The sequence below is a fragment of the Bos javanicus genome, chromosome X (genome assembly GCF_032452875.1).
Source record: "Bos javanicus breed banteng chromosome X, ARS-OSU_banteng_1.0, whole genome shotgun sequence".
Taxonomy (NCBI): Eukaryota; Metazoa; Chordata; class Mammalia; order Artiodactyla; family Bovidae; genus Bos; species Bos javanicus.
The window spans coordinates 70,033,687-70,053,035 of NC_083897.1; the positions used below are offsets into that span (position 1 = coordinate 70,033,687).

The following is a 19,349-nucleotide window of genomic DNA, read 5'->3' on the forward strand; positions in this document are numbered from 1 at the left end:
GGCTCTGATGAGGTCAGGAGCTTAATTTGTGTGAGAAATGGAGAATAGGCTGTGTGACTAGAAATTGAGTTAGTGGTAGAGTGGCAGGAAAGGAGGCCAGAGAGATGGGAAAAGCCAGATCATTTAAGACCTTGGGGTTAATTTGTATTTTGTAGCATATGTGAATGAAGGCCATTGGATAATCTGGAGCTGGTCATGATCTGATTTTTGTTTTTAAAAACACTTAAACTGCTCTATAGATTGGCTGTAAAAGTTTGAGGTACCTTGCCCTAAGGCCCTTAACAGCTTTTAATAAGAACAAAGTTCGCTGCCTACATTCAAAGGCTTTAGTATCAATCTACCTTATCGCCCACTGGTTCCCAAAATATGCACTCTGTTTGTTAGGCTGATTTCATCATGGACCTCCTGTATATATATACTTTCCTACTTTTGCCTATCTTCCCCTTTAAGACAATGTGTATATATATATATACTTTCTTACTTTTGCCTATCTTCCCTTTTAAGACAATGTTTTCCATCCTTTTGAATCCTTTCCACCATTCAACAATCAGCTTACTTTTCAATACAACACAGAATTCTTCCACAACTATCCTCACCTCACTGATGCTTTCAGTCATTGAATGACGTAACTCTTGTCTGTCTTTTATGACTGAACACATGGTCATGTACTTTATTGTATTGTTGTGAAAGCTTAATGTGTGCTAGTCATACTGTATCTATGAATGGTAAGTTCTATAATGGCAGAAGATCAATGAATTCTGTATATCTAGTGGCAATATCGCTCAGCATATTTTGGGAGTGTATCAAGTGTGTTAACAGGTAACATATAGCTTGAGGGTTTTTTTTTTTTTTTCTGTTATGGTATAATGGTGATTATTCAAACTTCCAACAAAACAGATATTAAGGTTAGGTGAACAGAAACGATAATTTTAATTTCTTCAGTTGTCAGAAACAATGGGAGACATAAACCAATACACTCACTCTTAGGCTTGTTTCAACAATACACAAACTCTAAAGGCTCAATGGACACCTTGATTTCAGTAACATTTGTCTGATGTTCAATACATTTGTCAATTGAACACGGACCACAATATATATATATATATATTTCTGTATGTGATCACTTGATTTTGGCAGTATGCAACAATTCTGCTGCAAGCGAATCTCAACTTGGAAGACCAGGCAGGACCTGCTCAAATGGCTGGCATATAACTACTATAGTCACAGGGATGCTGGGCGTTCACTTCTACTCAGGAAGCTATAGGTACTGAGAGACCTGGCTTCGGATGTAGCTGATATGTGCCGGGAGAGGCAGCCCCATTGCAGGCAGCTATCTCTCCTCCCCTATACCCACTCTTGGGTCCTGGGCTGAGGCCAGGGACTGTCCGGAGCTGATCTCGGGCTCCCATTGGCCGCTGTCTTTTGTGACGTCACGATCATGATGAGAATTGATGATCGGACACGCTGATTTCATTGTCTGAGGAGGCAGTGAAGACCCAGGAAAAATCTCGCTGAATACGCCTGCCCCAGAACTGCCTTGATCTAGGATCTTCTTTCCTTTCTGTGACCGCACCACGCCCGAGGTAAGCACCCTGCATGTGTGGGTGTGAAAGGTGAAGGAGGGCGAACAAGGCGCCGAGCTAATGCTCTGCCCAGTGCCAGGCACGGAGGTTCAGCGGCCTAAAAAGGCTGCCAACAGACTGGTGCGGCTTTTGGGGGAACCAACTGCTTCTACCTTCCAAGTGAAGCCTAGAGGCAGCATGAGGTTAAAAACGAGCTGATGAAAGGGATACAGTAGACACTGGCAGAGAGCGAAGGATTTTGCTTCTAGACAGGGCGACGTTTGGGACACGCTTCTGGCCCCAGAGTAAGAGGAAGTGGCGCCTCTGTCTCGGAAGAAAGGAAAGAGGTGAATTCTACCACTTCTAGATTTCACTGGATTGTAGATTTCGCACAGCCCTACTCGAACGCGCAGAAGGTGCCGCGCCTGCGCAATAATAACCTTTGTGGGGCGGGAGCTGGGGTGTGGGTGGGTGAGGAGTTCCTGGCTAGGAGAATAGGCTTAGAATTTGCGCATGCTCTTTTTCCTTTATCTGAAGGGGGTGGGGCTGAGGTCTGTCTGAGCAGAATTTGGGAAGGAATGGTAAACTGGCGTTGTAATGCTTCAAGCGCTAATTGATGGAAAGAATCTACCAGTTACTTTGAAAGAGCATATCCAGCCCCAAGTGGGCCTGAGAATTTTAGGAAGGCAAATTCTTAATCTTCACTTATCGGATTTAGAATAATGGAAAGAACTCGGAGAGGAGTTTGGAATAGAAATTATTGAGATGAGAAACTATTTGGAGAAAACACTATTCAAGTGAATCCAACTTTTAGTTTTCAAGGAACTCTGATTAGGTGTGCCACTCAGTGATGTTTGACACTTAAACTGTTTGGAGAGACTCAAAGTGAAAAAAAAAAAAAATCCTTACCTGTCTTCTTTTTCCTTCTTGAAAAAGCCTCTTATAAAGCTTTGGTCTCTGTTTCAGGCTTGGTGCTAAGTCCTTTTCCCTTCTTCCTTTGTGCGGCTTTTAGAACCAAGGTCAAATCTTATTTTGAGAGACCCCTGTTCAACTTCCCTTCATTGGGAGGGACTATATTACTGGGCAAATATGAGGAACAATCCTGCCTATCTGCCCTTGTTCTTTCCTTGGTAGATAAATTGTATAGTATTGTTAATAATTCTGCTCCAGGGTCTGATCATGAACTCTTAACTATTTTATAAAGAAATCTGGATTTTTACCCCATTTCTCATAGTTAAAGGGTTATTAAGTCCTGGTGAGTTTTCCTTTAAAAGCCTCTTCTACCATTTTCCCCTTAGTTTGCAGTCTAAATTCTCATCACTGTCCATCCAGTCACTTCAGGAGCCTCCCAGCCAGCCTTCTAATTCATCCTGACAGTCTAATGGCTTAAGCACTTCCTTCAACAAATCATTTTTCTTCACCAAAATATTATTGGCTCCTTATTTTCTATTGTTCATAGCCCAGGTATACTTGGATTGCAAAGAGCTTCCTAAACTTACTTAATTGTACCACAGGAACATGATCTTTATTTCTCAGTGCACAACTCTCCCTAATGACCCCTGAACAATCTACCTACAGAACTTCACTCCTTGTACCACTACCACTCCCTTCACCTAGGATGCTCTCTCTTTGTCTAATCAAATCTTACCCACTTTGAAAGTTCAACTTAAGTTACACCTCTCATAAGTACCTCCTAAGTATAATCCAACTCTTATTAAGCTCAACTTTTCTAGAACTCCTGTGTCAGTTCTTACATTTGCCACTTTTCTTATAGCCTGCATTAATTTTTGACTGTGTGTGTGTGCTAGACAAAATTCCTCAACTGGATTTTAAATCTGTTCTTAAGAGTTGGTACCATGCCATCTACCATATATTTTTTTATCCAAAGTACCTGGATGACTATTTGAAATATCTATTGCTATATGGTCTTTGTTTTCCACTTTCTTGGGAAATGAAGTAATATAGTTATAAAGAACTGTGTATACATGGGAACTTATTCATCATTGGTCAAGCAAGGGACCCTTCAGTGACTGAATAAACCTCAATATGAGTCAAAGAAAATGCAATACAGATATCTCTATATATTGGGTGGCTTGTGAATATATTTTGTCCTCATAAACAAGACCAAAGGAACATTATCCCAGAAGTGGTTCTGTCTGTAATTTTCTCAGTTTGAAAAGTACTAAGACATTTTCCTATTTCTGTTTTTCTCTTTGATAACATTGCTTTATGCAGTTCTCTTAAATATACCAATTATTCACTCTTTTTATTGCAAGATTTCTTGCATTTGCTGCTTTACATTGACTGTCACTGATAGTTTTCATCTTGAATCAGAGCTAATCATTGTGATGGTTTCCATAATTGCTATTTTATAACATTTCAACTGTCACTTTCCTACTCCTTGGGCTTCAAACTGCATTGTTTCATGGACCTCAATTTTATTTGAATGAAAGTGATTGTGGTTTAATACGGAGGCTTTCTATAGATTTTGCTTTGTTACTTCACTTTGAGGCACCATCCCAATATCATATCAAGGTTTGAGGTTGAGGAACATGCATGAAATGCAGTTCAAAGGGTATTATTATAACTTGTAAACTTGAAAATTATTGTCAAGTAAACTATGAATATTAAAAAAATATTTAATTAATTCTGCTTTTTGAAAATTCTACTCCCAGAGGGAATTATGTTTTTTTGTAGTAATGTATTTTTTATGTTTTTATGTATTTTTGTGATCCCCAACAGGATAAAAATAATTGAATTGTTTATTTTGATTTTACTGTAGAGTCTGATAAACATGAAACTAGTGGTGTCTGAATACACTACATCTAGCATAGTGATTTGGAAGTAAACTGTGAAAATTCTAGAGAGATATGTTCTGCATTCAAAGGGAACTGGAGAGGTTAGTATATTCAAAAACTGTCACCAACAACTGGGACCTTTCTAGCCTGCATAAAATTTCAAGACAATACACTGAAACCTGTCTATGCAAATGCAATCATTTTTGTGCCCACAAGTAGCCAAATTGCCTGGATTAACCAGAGATCCAAGTACATAGCAGCTGAACAATTAACATTATACTGTGTCAGTCAAATGCTATTTTGTGCCAATCAGATGCTATAAGTTACATTTGACATCTGTAAAGAAATTTACAACAGCAGCTGTCTTACCTTCTTGATCCCCTATCATTTTTCATGAGATTTATCTCCAACTGGGTTGATCCTTAGAATCTTTAAATGTGTTATTTTTTAGAGAGGCAAAAATTGAGGAAAATATTTTCTTAGCTTCTCTTCCCTTGGAACTGGGGGAAATTTGCTTTAAGGTTCTTAAAACATCCATGGAAACATGTAACTTACATGCCCTGTGTAGGCACTTTTCTCAAGCAGACAAGCATTTGTGTATTGTGCTTGCCCCAAATCATACAAGTAGTAAGTGGCAGAGCCAGTATTTCAAAGCAAGCATCATTCTAGAGGCTTCACTCTTAACTACTAGGTTCTAGATTGGAGAGCTAGAGCGAGGCCGATCTTCATTTATTGTTTTAAAACATTGTGTGTGTAAAATTTCTCCAGACTTATCTCTATTTATGATTCTGTAATGCCTGTGACATATTCCTTTCTCTCTCAGTGGAAATGAAACTTTTTTAACAGATAGGCCAAGTTTTAGGAGAAGGGATCTTTGTTTTGACTCCAGTGGCTTCAATGGCAGAAGGCATATAGACCCATACATTATTTTTCCTACTGTCAAGTACCAAGCACTAGTGAAAGTATTTCTTCACAGAGTTTTGTGAAAGGACAGATTGAGGTGTTTCATCCTACAATAATACATTGCTTTATATATTATACTTTCTTATTTGGTTAGCTTGGTCTACTTATTGTGTCTTTTATGGATAAAATTTGTTGTTGTTTAGTCACTAAGTCATGTCTGACTCTGCAATCCCATGGACTGCAGGACACCAGATTTCCCTGTCCTTCACTATCTCCTGGAGTTTGCTTAAACTCATGTCCATTGAGTCAGTGATGCCATCTAACCATCTCATCCTCTGTCTCCCCTTCTCTTGCCCTCAGTCTTTCCCAGCAGCAGGGTATTTTTCAATGAGTCAGCTCTTCACAACAGGTGGCCAAAATATTGGAGCTTCAGCTTCAGCACCATTCCTTCCAATGAATATTCAGGATTGATTTCCTTTAGGATTGACTGGTCTGATCTCCTTGTTGTCCAAGGGACTCTCAAGAGTCTTATACAGCACCACAGTTTGAAAGAATTAATTCTTTGGTGCTCAGCCTTCTTTGTAGTCTAACTCTCACATCCATACATGACTACTGGAAAAACCATAGCTTTGATATACAGACCTTTGTCAGCAAAGTGATGTCTCTGATTTTTGATACAGTGTCTAGATTTGTCATAGTTATTTTTCCAAGGAGCAAGTGTCTTTTAATTCTGTGGTTACAGTCTCCATCCACATTGATTTTGGAGCCCAAGAAAATTAAAAATCTGAGACTGTTTCCACATTTTTCCCCATCCATTTGCCATGAAGTGATGGGGCCAGGTACCATGATCTTCGTTTTTTGAATGTTGAGTTTTAAACCAGCTTTTTCACTCTTATCTTTCACTTTCATCAAGAGGCTTTTTAGTTCTTCTTCACTTTATGCCATTAAAGTGGTATCATCTGCATATCTGAGGTTGTTGATATTTCTCCCCACAATCTCAATTCCAGCTTGTTCTTTATTCAGCCTTGCATTTCGCATGATGTACCCTGCACATCAGTTAAATAAGCAGGGTGACAATATACACCCTTCATCAAGGGTGTATATTTCCCAGAATACATCCTTTCCCAATTTTGAACCAGTTCATTTTTTCATGTCCAGTTCTAACTGTTGCTTCCTGACCTGCAAACAGGTTTCTCAAGGAGGCTGGTAATGTTGTTTGGTATTCCCATCTCATTAAGAATATTCTGCAGTTTGTTGTGATCCACACAGTCAAAGGCTCTAGTATAGTCAATGAAGAAGAAGTAGATTTTTTTTTTGTTGGGATTCCCTTGCTTTTTCTATGATCCAGTGTATGTTGGCAATTTGATCTCTGGTTTCTCTGCCTTTTCTAAATCCAGCTTGTACATCTGGAAGTTCACAGTTCACATATTGCTGAAACCTAGCTTGAAGGATTTTGACTATTACCTTGCTAACGTGTGAAATGAGTGCAATTATATGGTAATTTGAATATTCTTTGGCGTTGCCTTTCTTTGGGATTGGAATGAAAACTGAACTTTCCCAGGCCTGTGGCCACTGCAAGTTTTCCAAAATTGCTGGCGTAAAGAGTGCAACACTATAACAGCATCATCTTTTAGGATTTGAAATAGCCCAGCTGGAATTCCATCACCTCCACTGGCTTTGTTTGTAGTAAAGGTTCCTAAGTCCCCCCTGACTTCACACTCCAGGATGTCTGGCTCTTGGTGAGTGACCACACCATCGTGGTTATCTGGGTCATGCAGATCTTTTTTTGTAAAGTTCTTCTGTGTGTTCTTGCCACCTTTTCTTAATCTCTTCTGTTTCTGTTAGGTCCTTGTGTTTTTGTCCTTTGCCTATCTTTACATGAAATATTTCCTTGGTATTTCCGGTTTTCTTAAAGAGATCTCCAATCTTTCCTATTTTATTGTATTCTTCTCTTTCTCTCACTGTTCACTTAAGAAGGCTGTCTAATCTCTCCTTGCTATTCTCTGGAACTCTGCATTCAATTGGGAATACATTTCCCTTTCTCCACAGTATGAAATGGATGAAATAGCTATGCCAATTAGGAGAGTAATTTTCTGAGACTCATTCTCTGAGTAGCTTTTCCCATTCATAAACCAATTGTTTGTTGTATTGAAATCCCCTCAACAGAGAAACAGTTGGACAAGATCTAAGTAATTGTAAACTGTGGTAGAAGAAATATATTCTACATTAATGGGCAGTATTACATTAGGTATAGAATGTTCAGCCCTGACTCATCCTCACTATTCTAAGACAACATGAAGTTATTAAATTTTTAATATGCATGTGTTATGAAAATAATAAGTCAAGCATTTTGATTAGAACTTAGAGGCTCACTCTTATCACCAGTGAATTCTTAAGAGATGCTCCCTGGTGGATAGAGGGTAAAGCGTCTGCTTGCAATGCAGGAGACCTGGGTTCAATCCCTGGGTCCGGAAGATCCCCTGGAGCAGGAAATGGCAACCCACTCCAGTACTCTTGCCTGGAAAATCCCATGGACAGAGAAGCCTGGTAGGCTACAGTCCATGGGGTTGCAAAGGGTCGTACATGACTGAGTGACTTCACTTCACTTCAAAGAGCCAGTTTACTTTTCTGGTAGGGTTTGGTGCTTCTGTGTCTATTAAATCCTTGCTATTCAAAGTGTGTTCCATGGAGTAGTAGCATGGGCATCACTTGGAAATTTCTTAGAATATTGCTGAATTTCTGGCTCCTCCCAGGACCTACCGAATCAGAATCTGCATTTTAATAAGATCCCTGCATGATTCCCATGCATGTCAAAGTCTAACAAACACTGTTATAAAGTGAAATATGAATTCCTGTACAACCTAAACTTTTAAGAGCTGATAATCATAGAAAAAAGTGAACTTCCTTTTGTCCATTTTCACATGTGTAAAGTAATATATAATCAAAGTATTATCTGTTTAATATGCATCAGTTTTGCTCCATTCTAGAGACAGCATTATCTCATTGAGAAGATAGCTACACCTATGTGATGGGTAAAATTGTTAAAAGTCTGAAAGAATCCATTTACTTTGTTGATAGTAATGACTTTACTATTGAAATGTTATGTACCCTAATTACTTGACTTGTCAACAGTGTTACAGAAGAGTATAGCTTTATTGAGGTCATTGTCACTAATATCTTCAAGAGGAACTGAATTAGTTTTCTATTTGCTCCTGTAATAAATTACCACAAACACAGTGACTCTAAACTACACATGTATTATCTTACAGTTCTGGTGGTTAATGGTCTGAAACAGGTCTCACTGAGTGAAAATAATGATGTCAACAGGGCTTTCTTTTCTGGAAGTTCTAAGGAAGAATATATTTCCTCATCTTTTCTAGCTTTTAGGAGCTATCCACATTTCTTAGCACGTGGCCCTCTTTCATCTTCAAAGTCAGCAATGACTGATCACATCTTTCACATTGCATCACTCTGACATTCTGCCTCCATCTTTCAGATTTAAAGATAACTGTGATTACACTAGGCCCACTAAAATAATCTAGGATAATCTCTCTACTTTAAGGTCAACTGATTATCAGCCTTAATTCCTTCTGCAACTTTAATTCGCTTTTCCCATGGAGCATAAAATATTCACAGATTCCGGGAACTGGGATACAGAGAGGTAAGGGTCCGCACAGGAACTGATGGCCTTTGGGGCTGATAAAGGAAGCCAGTGTCTAATCTTGTTATTGGGAGAAGCAATTAGTCAGTATTAAGGGAGAATGCCATGTAAATAGGAAGACGGCCATTTACAAGCCAAGGAGAGAGGCCTACATCCCATCTTTTCCCTCACTGTCCTCATAAGCAACCAACTCTACCAACACCCTGATTACAGATATCTAGACTTTACAACTGTGAAACAATAAATTTCTGTTTAAGCCACCTGGTATTTGCTACTTTGTTATAACAGCCCTAGCAAACTGATATAGTCAAGATAGTCCTTTAGTTGATATCTAAGTTGATATCATCCTCAAAATCACTTATTTAATAATTTTGTGTTTTATAATATGCTAAGTATTATATAAAGTGAATTAGACATCAAAGTGTTTATAATATATATTAGGCATTTTTTGTAAAACAAAGTAAAATATCATGTCTGGCCCTGTTTATTCAACTGTGAAATGAGGGCACAATCTTCATAATACCTAGCTTTAAAATCTATGATTATATTTATTAATTAAAATTTAATGTTATTAAATTAATATATTAATAAAAAGCATTAAGTGCAGTCAAAATTATGTTAATGTTCTCTTCAGGAAACAGTATTTTAATAATTACCATTCTTGCCATCCATTTCCCATTTTCTAACTCTCACCTTTAAAGAGAAGCAATAAAGATGTTATTGAGAAATACTGTTGTTCTTTTGACTCTCTTGACCACTTTAAAATTAAGACATGTTCAGAACACAGTACATTAATACCACTATAATATGCAAATGTATGCTTAAGAAATACATTTTAAATGAAAAAATTAAAGTGTGTGGTGTTACACTTATATTTTGGCAACTTTTGAGAGCAGTGACTTGGAGAGGAAAGGATTACTTTGCAAAAAGTTTTGCTCTGATTTCTCACTCTGCAAAATATATTAAAGCAATATGTGTTCTCAAAATTCACAGGTGAAGCTATACTTTCTAGATAGCCTTGAAAATATTTTTTACAAATTGTTATCAAGTTACATGAATCAAATTAGCAGTAAAATAACAATTGCTGAATATGGTCATGATCAAACCTTGTATAATATAGTCAATATGTTCAGATATGGTCTGATTAACACCAGTGAATATAATTGTGATGAATACCCAACAGCACCTTTGTTATGTAACAGTCTGTTGTGCTTCATATCCAATTGAAAAATATGACTAAGCAAGAGAAATGCAGTGCCAACAAAATCATTAGGGGTTACTATTTATCCCATTCTTCAAGCGTACATACATCTATGATTTGGCTATAGGTTAAGTTTTCTATCTTAATGTCAAAGACTTAACATAGGGTGGTGTCTCTGAAATTGCAGTCTGCAGATCATAGGGTTCCAAGGATATGTTCTTAGGGGTGTGCAAGTTTTATGAAGATTTTTAAATTTGAGGGTTTTATTTCACTGATAATCTTGAAAAGAAAACCCATAAGATTCATGTATTCACTCACACACAGAGCCTTTCTACCAGGTATGGTGACAAAACTGCTCTTTTATAGTCATAAATGACAATTAAAATACATTTGATGGAATGAGTTAAGTACATTAAGACAGAGTTCCTCAAATAGAGACCCAAAGGTAGATTTGGACAATGTAGGAAAGATTTTGTTTTTGCTTTTGTTTTTCTCTTTTAAAGAAAAAGAAAAAAAAAAGAATTTACCTGTGACTATCAGTTTTGAGTTGCACTCCATGAGTCTTTTAAACTACTATACAGTTTCTTAATCTATTCAAATTATTTGTAGGGATAAATTTATGCTTCCACTGTTTGATGAATTAAAAGTGTGTGTGTGTTGTTTCAACACTATACATGTTATAGACAGTGTCTTTTGAGAAACCTTTCTCAAAATTCCCTGAAGAATAGGATGTATATTTTTACCCTCAAAGCCTTTGCAGTTTTTGCAGTAAAATCAGAAATTGAAATATTAAAAAATCAAATAATTCATCTCTTTGATTCTAGGTAACACTACCCTTAAGTCTTAATATATACTATATAAATCTGATTCACAAAACATTAAAAGACTATCTAGTTTAAGTGAATAAATATGGCTTCAACATTTTAAAAACAAATTTTAATTACCTATGAAAACTCTTGCTGAGAGTGAGAAAGAGTTAGGAAAGAGTAGGATAGAGTTATGTAGATGATAAGAAAAGGTTGAGAGAACTAAAAAGGATAAATTCATAGTACAGTGGAATTCAAGAGATATATAATTTTAATATAATGAGTTACTCATTAATAATTACTTTTGCAGTGTGCAACTCTGAGAAATTTTATAAAGCTCTCCTCAATAGTAAATTAAAATGCAATCTGCATTTAAAAATCTTAATTTAGAATGTTAATTACTAGATGTTAGTGGTCAGGGCTTATGGCAATGGCATCACTATCATGAACTGGTGAAAGATAGAAATGATTTACTTGCACAATTTGCTTGGAGCTAAAAATGTAAAAAGGAATAGAAATTAGTCAACAAATATATATGGATCAAGGTAGTATTTAACTCATTGGGAGATGCTATGTAACAATGGTCACATATTCTGTATGATTGTATGTAAGTAGAGCTGAAGAAAATAGGAAAATCGGTTTTCCAGGTGAGGCCCTGTTTATGCTTCTGTTGTCCAACAGGTTATCTGTTTGAAATTGATCTTTTTTACTTTGTTATGAGTTTTGATATCTGAGTGTATTGATAAGGTATTTGTAGTTTAATGGTATTTTATTATTTGTGATAAAAGCAGCATCATTAAAAGCTAACAAATTATTAAAATTGATGAAATATCTGAGATCAAACATCTACTTGCCAATACTTTTTTGAACATTTACATGTGGCTATAGATATATGTCATTGTAGATATATCCTTTCATCTACTTATATGAACAATGTATACATAATATTGTCTTGATATTTGCGCCATGTCACTATGAATATGTATTTAACTTTTATGTAACTGGATAATATTAACATCAATTGTAGAGAATTTTAAAGTGTTTTTTAAAATGAGATCAGTGTACAATTTCTTCATGTCCTGTGAAAATTATATAGATTGTTAAAATTTCCTCTTTCATATGTCTATCTTAGTGATTGAGGCCAATTATATCTCTATTAAAATGGAAGATAAGAGATGTGTACAATGCATTTCAGTAGTTATAGCCCAATAAACAAATAAAGAATATCCCTTCATAGTCTTTGAATAGATGCAATGCCTGTTACTTGACTTCATGCTTAGAAGATGATGAAATGTATTTTTTTTGCAATATTTGCAAATTCTGAAAAGTTAATTATAAAATAGCTAAATAGAAAACTGCTATTTGTAAAGATGAGGATCATTAAATGTAAATGATAGATTAAAGTGAGAGCTTCTGAGAACAGATTTGCCATAGCAATTCTTTTGCCTGTATTCAAATTTCATGAAGTTCAAAGTGTCAATTCATTATTGCATTTTTAATAAAATTTGTTAAATAAAACACTATTTAACAACTTAGTTTTTAATAGAACTCTGCTGTAATATAATATCCTTTAATTTTCAACATTAAATTTACATTAACAAATTATACAGAGACATCTATATCATCAACTCAATGGATATGAGTTTGAGCAAATTCTGGGAAATAGTGAAGGACAGGGAATCCTGGTATTCTGCTGTCCATGGGGTTTCAAAGAGTTGGACATGACTGAGGAACTAAACAACAATAAATCTACATACATGGATGCCATGCCTGTTGGTGTTGTGCTTAATTTTTTGCATTCTCCCAAATTTTAAAAGATCAAACTCTTATTACACAGAAGATCCAAATTGCAATTCTAGAGACAAATGTAAAACTACTATGGAAGCAAACTAGATGTCCATCAGTAGATGAATAGATAAATAATTTGGAATATTACTCAGCCATAAAAAGGAATGCATTTAAGTCAGTTGTAGTGAGATGGATGAACCTAGAGTCTGTTGTACATAGTGAAGTAAGTCAGAAAGAGAAAAACAGATTTCATATATTAATGCATATATAGAATCTAGAAAAATGGTACTGATGAACCTATTTGCAGGGCAGGAATAGAGATGCAGATATGGAGAACAGACTAGACATAGTGGGAAAAGGAGAGGATGGGACGAATTGAAAGAGTATCACTGACATATACACTACCATGTGTAAAATAGCCAGTGAGAAGCTGCTCTATGGGCACAGGGAGCTCAACCCAGTGCTCTGTGACAACCTAGAGGCACGGGATGGGGTGGGGGATAGGGAGGAGGTTCAGGAGGAAGAAAATTTATATGTACTTGTGTCTGATTCATGTTGTTGTATGACAGAAGCCAACACAATATTGTAAAACAATTATCCTCCAATTAAAAATAAATAAAAAAACTTTAAAAAATACTAATGGACCATTAATTTTCTGCCTATAAAGTCAACCACCTAAAGTAAATGTACATATTCTTTGAAAGACAGAAATTATCAAATCTTGTTTGAGAAGAAATACAATAACTGAACACTTTATTAAATAAATTGACTTTATCATTAAAATTCTTCCTTTGAATAAACCTCCAGATTTCCCTGGTGGTCTAATGGTTAAGACTCTGCACTTCTAATGCAGGGGATGTGGGTCTGATCCCTGGGAAGGGAAGTTCCACATGTCACATGACAAGGCCAAAAAAAGATAGAAAAGGAAACAAAACCAAAAACAACTTAGTCTGAATCACTGCACTAGTGAATTAACTCTACAAAACACATAAGAATGATAAAAATGTACAGATTCAAGATCCCTTGAAACAAGTTAAACTCAAAGGAAATCATGACCAGATATTATAATAAAATTGCTAAAAATCAAATGTATCGTGTTGAAAACAGCTGGAGAAACACAAATATATAGGGAAACAAAGATTTGAAAATGACCATGAATTTCTCCCTGTGCAAGGATGACATGCAAACTCATGAAGTGTTCCATATTTTAGACTTTTCTGTAGCTCAAATCGTAAAGAATCTGGCTATGATGCAGGAGATCAGGGTTTGATCCCTGGGGTGGAAAGATCCTTTGGAGAAGGGAATGGCAATCCACTGCAGTATTCTTGCCTGGAGAATCCATGGACATAGAAGTCTGGTGGGCTACAGTCCAGGGGGTCACAAAGAGTCAGACACGACTGAGTGACTAACACACACACACAATGAATTTCTCATGACAAATTATAGAGACCAAAGTCAGTGAAAAAAGCACTTCAAAAATATAGAAAGACATGTACCTAAAAAGCCAATGAACTAAACTATTCCAAAAACACTTTCAGATAACAAAAAGGAAGCTGGGAAAAGGGAAATAGAACAAAAAGTCAGAAGGACCAACAGAAAACAGTTATTAAAATAATATGCCTAAATCCATCCATATTAGTAATTATATTAAATATAAGTGATCTAAACACACTAGCTTAAAGACATATTGTCATACTGGATGTTTTTATAGTTTACTTATATATTTTTTTATTGTCTGTATCCCTTTATTAGTATCAGTTCCAGGAGATTCTTCTCCCAACTTCTGTATCTCCAGTGCATAGAACAGAACCTGACATATAACCTGGCCTATAACCTGGCATATAATGTATTTCATTCGTTCAAACAAGCACATTTTTTCCTCATATACTAAGACTCATCCAAATGTTAGGGGGTTTATAGTCAATAATATTAAAGTTTACTGTAAAAATATGGAATGCTTCACTAATTTGTGTGTCATTCTTGCTCAGGGGCCATGTTAATCTTCTTTGTATCATTGCAATTTTAATATATGTACTGCTAAAGTGAGCACATCATATTGGATTTTTAAAGCTCAACTGTATCTTACATATAGGACAACTATATATGAAGACATAAGTTAAAGGTAAAATGATAAAAAATTATATTCAATAACAGAATATTCAAAACAAAGCTGAAGTATATCCTTCAGTGTCAGACAAATTAAAATATAGAACAAGGAATAGTATGAGGAATAAAGAGGATATATTACATAATGAATAAAGGATAAATTTATCAAAAGACTGTTAACAGTATTAGCTGTGTATGTGCCTAAAAAAATCTTCAAAATACATAAAGCAAAACTAATACAATTAAAAGTTGAAACAGACAAGTGTGCAATTATACTTGGGGACTTCACCATTCCTCTTTCAATAACTGATAGAACAAGTAGTCAGAAAATCAATATAGATACAGAAAATCTGAGCAACATTATTAACCAACATGAACTAATTGACATTATTAGAACTGCCTTTCCAACAACAGCCAAAGATACATTCCTTGCAAAATGTACATGGAATATTCTTTAAAATATTCCTTACATATTCTGCCTGGGCCATAAGACAAATTGTAAAGAACTTAAAACAGTTGAAATAAGTACACTGAACTGGAAATCAATAACAAAGATATCTGGAAAATACTTAAATATTTTAAACAATAAATGGGAAAATCAGTATTTTGAACTGAATGATGATTAAAATAAAATCATGTCCTCATAGTTTTGCTTCACATTTTCCTGATGCTTAATAATGTTGAGCATCTTTTAAATACCTGTTGACCATTTGTATGTCTTTTTCAGAGAAATATCTGTTTAAGCTCTTTGATCACTTTTAATTGGATAATTAGTTATTTTTGCTATTGAGTTTTAGGAGTTCCTTACATATTTTGGAAATTAACCCTTACCAGATATATGATTTCAAATATATTCTTTCATTCTGTAGGTTGTGTTTTCATTTACTTGATTGCTCTTTGCTAGGCAGAATTTTTTGGTATGATGTAATCCCATTTGTCTGTTTTTGCTATTGTTGCCTGTACTTTTGGTGATATAACCAAGAAATCATTGCCAAGACCAGTGTCCAGAAACTTTTTCCCTGTGTTTTGTTCTAGGAGATTTACAGTTTCAGGTCTTGTGTTTAAGTTTTTTTTTTTTAATTGATTTCTGTGTGTGTTTATGGTATTAAACCTGTTAGAATGCCTATTATTAAACAACCAAAAGATAAAAAGTATTGGCAAAGCTGTGGAGAAGTTGGAACCCTTGTACATTGTTGGTGGGATATCAATTAATGTTCAGCAGCTATGGCAAACAATATGGAGATTCCTGAAAAATAATAAAAATAGAATTACCATATGATTTAGCAATCCCACATCTGGGTATATAGTCATCTTTTTGTTTTCATGGATGTGAAACCCAGGGATAGGTTGATATAGAGAGTCAATTATAATGGACTTGAGCATCCTTGGATTTTGTTATCTGTGGGGGTTCCTGGAACCAATCTCCTGCAGATAGCAAGAGACAACTATATCCAAAAGTATTAGAATCAGGATCTTGAAGAGATAGCTGCATACCCATATTTATTGCAGCACTAGTCACAATAGCCATAATATGGAAATAACCAAGTGTCTATCCACAGATGAATGAATAAAATGTAATATATACCTACAATGGGATGTTATTCAGTCCTTAAAGAGAAGGAAATTTTGCCATTTGCAACAACATGGATGAACCTGAAGGACATTAAAGTGAAACAAGCTAATCACAGAACAAATACTGCATGATTCCACTTAAGTGAAGTATCTAAAATAGTCAGAAGCAGAGAATGCAATGGTGGTTGCCGGAAATGGAGGGTGAAGGAAATAGGAAGTTGTTATTCAATGGGTAGTTAGTTTCAGTTATGCCAAATGAATAAATTATAGAGATCTGTTTTAGAACATTATACCTATTGTATACAATACAGTATTGTGCAACATGAACATGAATTTGAGCAAACTTCAGAAGATAGTAGAGGATAGAGAAGCCTGATGTGCTACAGTCCATGGGGTTGCAAAGTGTCAGACATGACTTAGTGACTGAACAACAACAACAATGTTGTGCACTTAAAATTTTGTTAACAGGGTAGGTCTCATTTTAAGTGTTCTTGTTACAGAACAAATAAACAATGAAACACAAGGAAATTCTGGGGGGGGGGTGTTGGAAATGTTGACAACTTTGACCATGGTAATGGTATCACTGGTTTTTTGTTTAAGGCTAAACTCATCAATTTATAGGCATTGAATATTGTGCAGCTTTTGTACATCAGATATACTTCAGTAAGGCTGTTAAAAAATACAGCCTATCAAAATTTGTAGAATGCAGCCAAATTAGTACTTAGAAGTAAATTTATAGCATTAATTGCTTATAATTAGAAAAGGAGACAGGTCAAAGATCAATAGTCTAAGTTCCCATCTTAAGAAACTAAAAAAAAAAAAAAAAAAGAAGACCAAATTAATTCCAAATAAAACAGAAAAAAAGTAATGGTAAGAGCAGAAATCAATGTAAATTAAGACAGAAAAACAACAGACAAAAGTCAGTGAAACGAAAAGCTAATTATTTCAGAAGATCAATAAAGGTGATAAACCACTTGTCAAACTGACCAAGACAAAAGAAACAAATTTCCAGTATCAAGAAGAAGAGTGCCACAATATATCCTACAAATATTAAATGGATCATAAAGAAATGGTCTATAAGAAACTTTGCACCTTTAAATTCAGCAACTTAGATAAACAATTTTTTGAAAGACACAAACTACACAAACTCAATCAAGAAGAGCTAGAGAATCTGAATAATATAGAAATTAATGCATAGTTTAAAACTTTCCAAGAAAGAAAGTTCCATGCTCAGATGGCTTCATTGGTAATATCTAACAAAGATTTAAATGGAAATAATTCTATGTAAACTCTTCTAGAACATGAAAGTAGAGAAGGAACATTTCCTAACTTATTACTCTGTTCCAAACCTAATACAATGGAAGAAAATCACAAACATCCCTCATGAATGCAAACTCAAAACTTTTAACAAAATATTTATAAATCAAATAAATATATAAAAGCAATACGTCATAACCAAATAGGGTTTATTCCAAGAACAAAATACTGGTGCAACATTTGAAAATCAATCAGCATAACTTATCATATCAAGAATGTAAAGAACAGAATAATATCTATACAATTATCTCAATAGATGCAGGAAAAAGTATTTGACAAAATGCAATATCCATTGATTATAATGATGATAGTGACGTTGCTGTTGTTCAGTCACTCAGTCGTATCCAACACTTGTGACGCCATGGACCGCAGCACACCAGGCTTCACTGTCCATCATCAACTCCAGAGCTTACTCGAACTCATGTACATCAAGTCAGTGATGCCATCCAACCATCTCATCCTCTGTTGTCACCTTCTCCTCCCGCCTTCAATCTTTCCCAGTATCAGGGTCTTCTCCAATGACTCAGTTCTTCGCATCAGGTGGCCAAAGTATTGGAGTTTCAGCTTCAGGAAAAATTCTTCCAATGAATATTCAGGATTGATTTCCTTTAGGATTGACTGGTTGGGTCTCCTTGCAGTCCAAGGGACTCTCAAGAGTCTTCTCCAGCACCACAGTTCAAAAGCATCAATTCTTCAGTGCTCAGCTTTCTTCATAGTCCGGCTCTCACATCAATACATGACTACTGGAAAAAGCATAGCTTTGACTAGATGGATGTTTGTTGGCAAAGTAATGTTGGCTTTGTAACATGCTGTCTAGGTTGGTCATAGCTTTTCTTCCAAGGAGCAAGCGTCTTTTAATTTCATGGCTGCAGTCACCATCTGCAGTGATTTTGGAGCCCAGAAAAATAAAGTCTTCCACTGTTTCCATTATTTTCCCATCTATTTGCCATGAAGTGATGGGACCGGATGCCATGATCTTAGTTTTCTGAATGCTGAGTTTTTAAGCCAGCTTTTTCACTCACCTCTTTCACTTTCATCAAGAGGATCTTTAATTCTTCTTCACTTTCTGCCTTAAGGATGGTGTCATCTGCATATCTGAGGTTACTGATATTTCTCTCAGCAATCTTGATTCCATCTTATGCTTCATGCAGCCTGGCACTTCACATAATGTGCTCTGCATAAAGTTAAATAAGCAGGGTGACAATATGCAGCCTTTACATACTCCTTTCCTGATTTGGAATCAGTCTGCTGTTCTATGTCCAATACTAATTGTTGCTTCTTGACCTGCATACATATTTCTCAGAAGGCAGGTCAGGTGGTTTGGCATTCTCAACTCTTTAAGAATTTTCCATAGTTTGTTTTGATCCTCACAGTCAAAGGCTTTGGCATAGTAAATAAAGCAGAAGTAGATGTTTTTTTTTTTCTGAATCTCTCATTATTTTTCAATGATCCAACAGATGTTGGCAATTTGATTTCTGATTCCTCTGCCTTTTCTAAAACCAGCTTGAACATCTGGAAGTTCACAGTTCACCTACTGTTGAAGCCTAGCTTGGAGAATTTTGAGCATTACTTTGCTAGTGTGTGAGATGAGTGCAATTGTGCAGTAGTTTGAGCATTCTTTGGCAATGCCTTTCT

At 35.6% G+C, this 19,349-nt stretch overlaps 1 protein-coding gene and 1 non-coding gene across 3 annotated transcripts in view; one reads left to right on the plus strand and one right to left on the minus strand.

The window, feature by feature from the left end:
- The first annotated feature begins 1,409 nt into the window (after window positions 1–1,409).
- The window catches only part of HDX (highly divergent homeobox), a 212,515-nt gene continuing 194,575 nt past the window's right edge, over window positions 1,410–19,349 (plus strand). For both annotated transcript variants that reach the window (XM_061409577.1, XM_061409578.1), the window contains exon 1: window positions 1,410–1,583. The gene's annotated coding sequence lies outside the window, so the exon portion shown is untranslated. The remainder of the gene's footprint in view (window positions 1,584–19,349) is intronic.
- LOC133243665 (U6 spliceosomal RNA) lies at window positions 14,663–14,769 on the minus strand. The gene has a single exon (XR_009735205.1). It is a non-coding gene; the product is annotated as a U6 spliceosomal RNA (small nuclear RNA).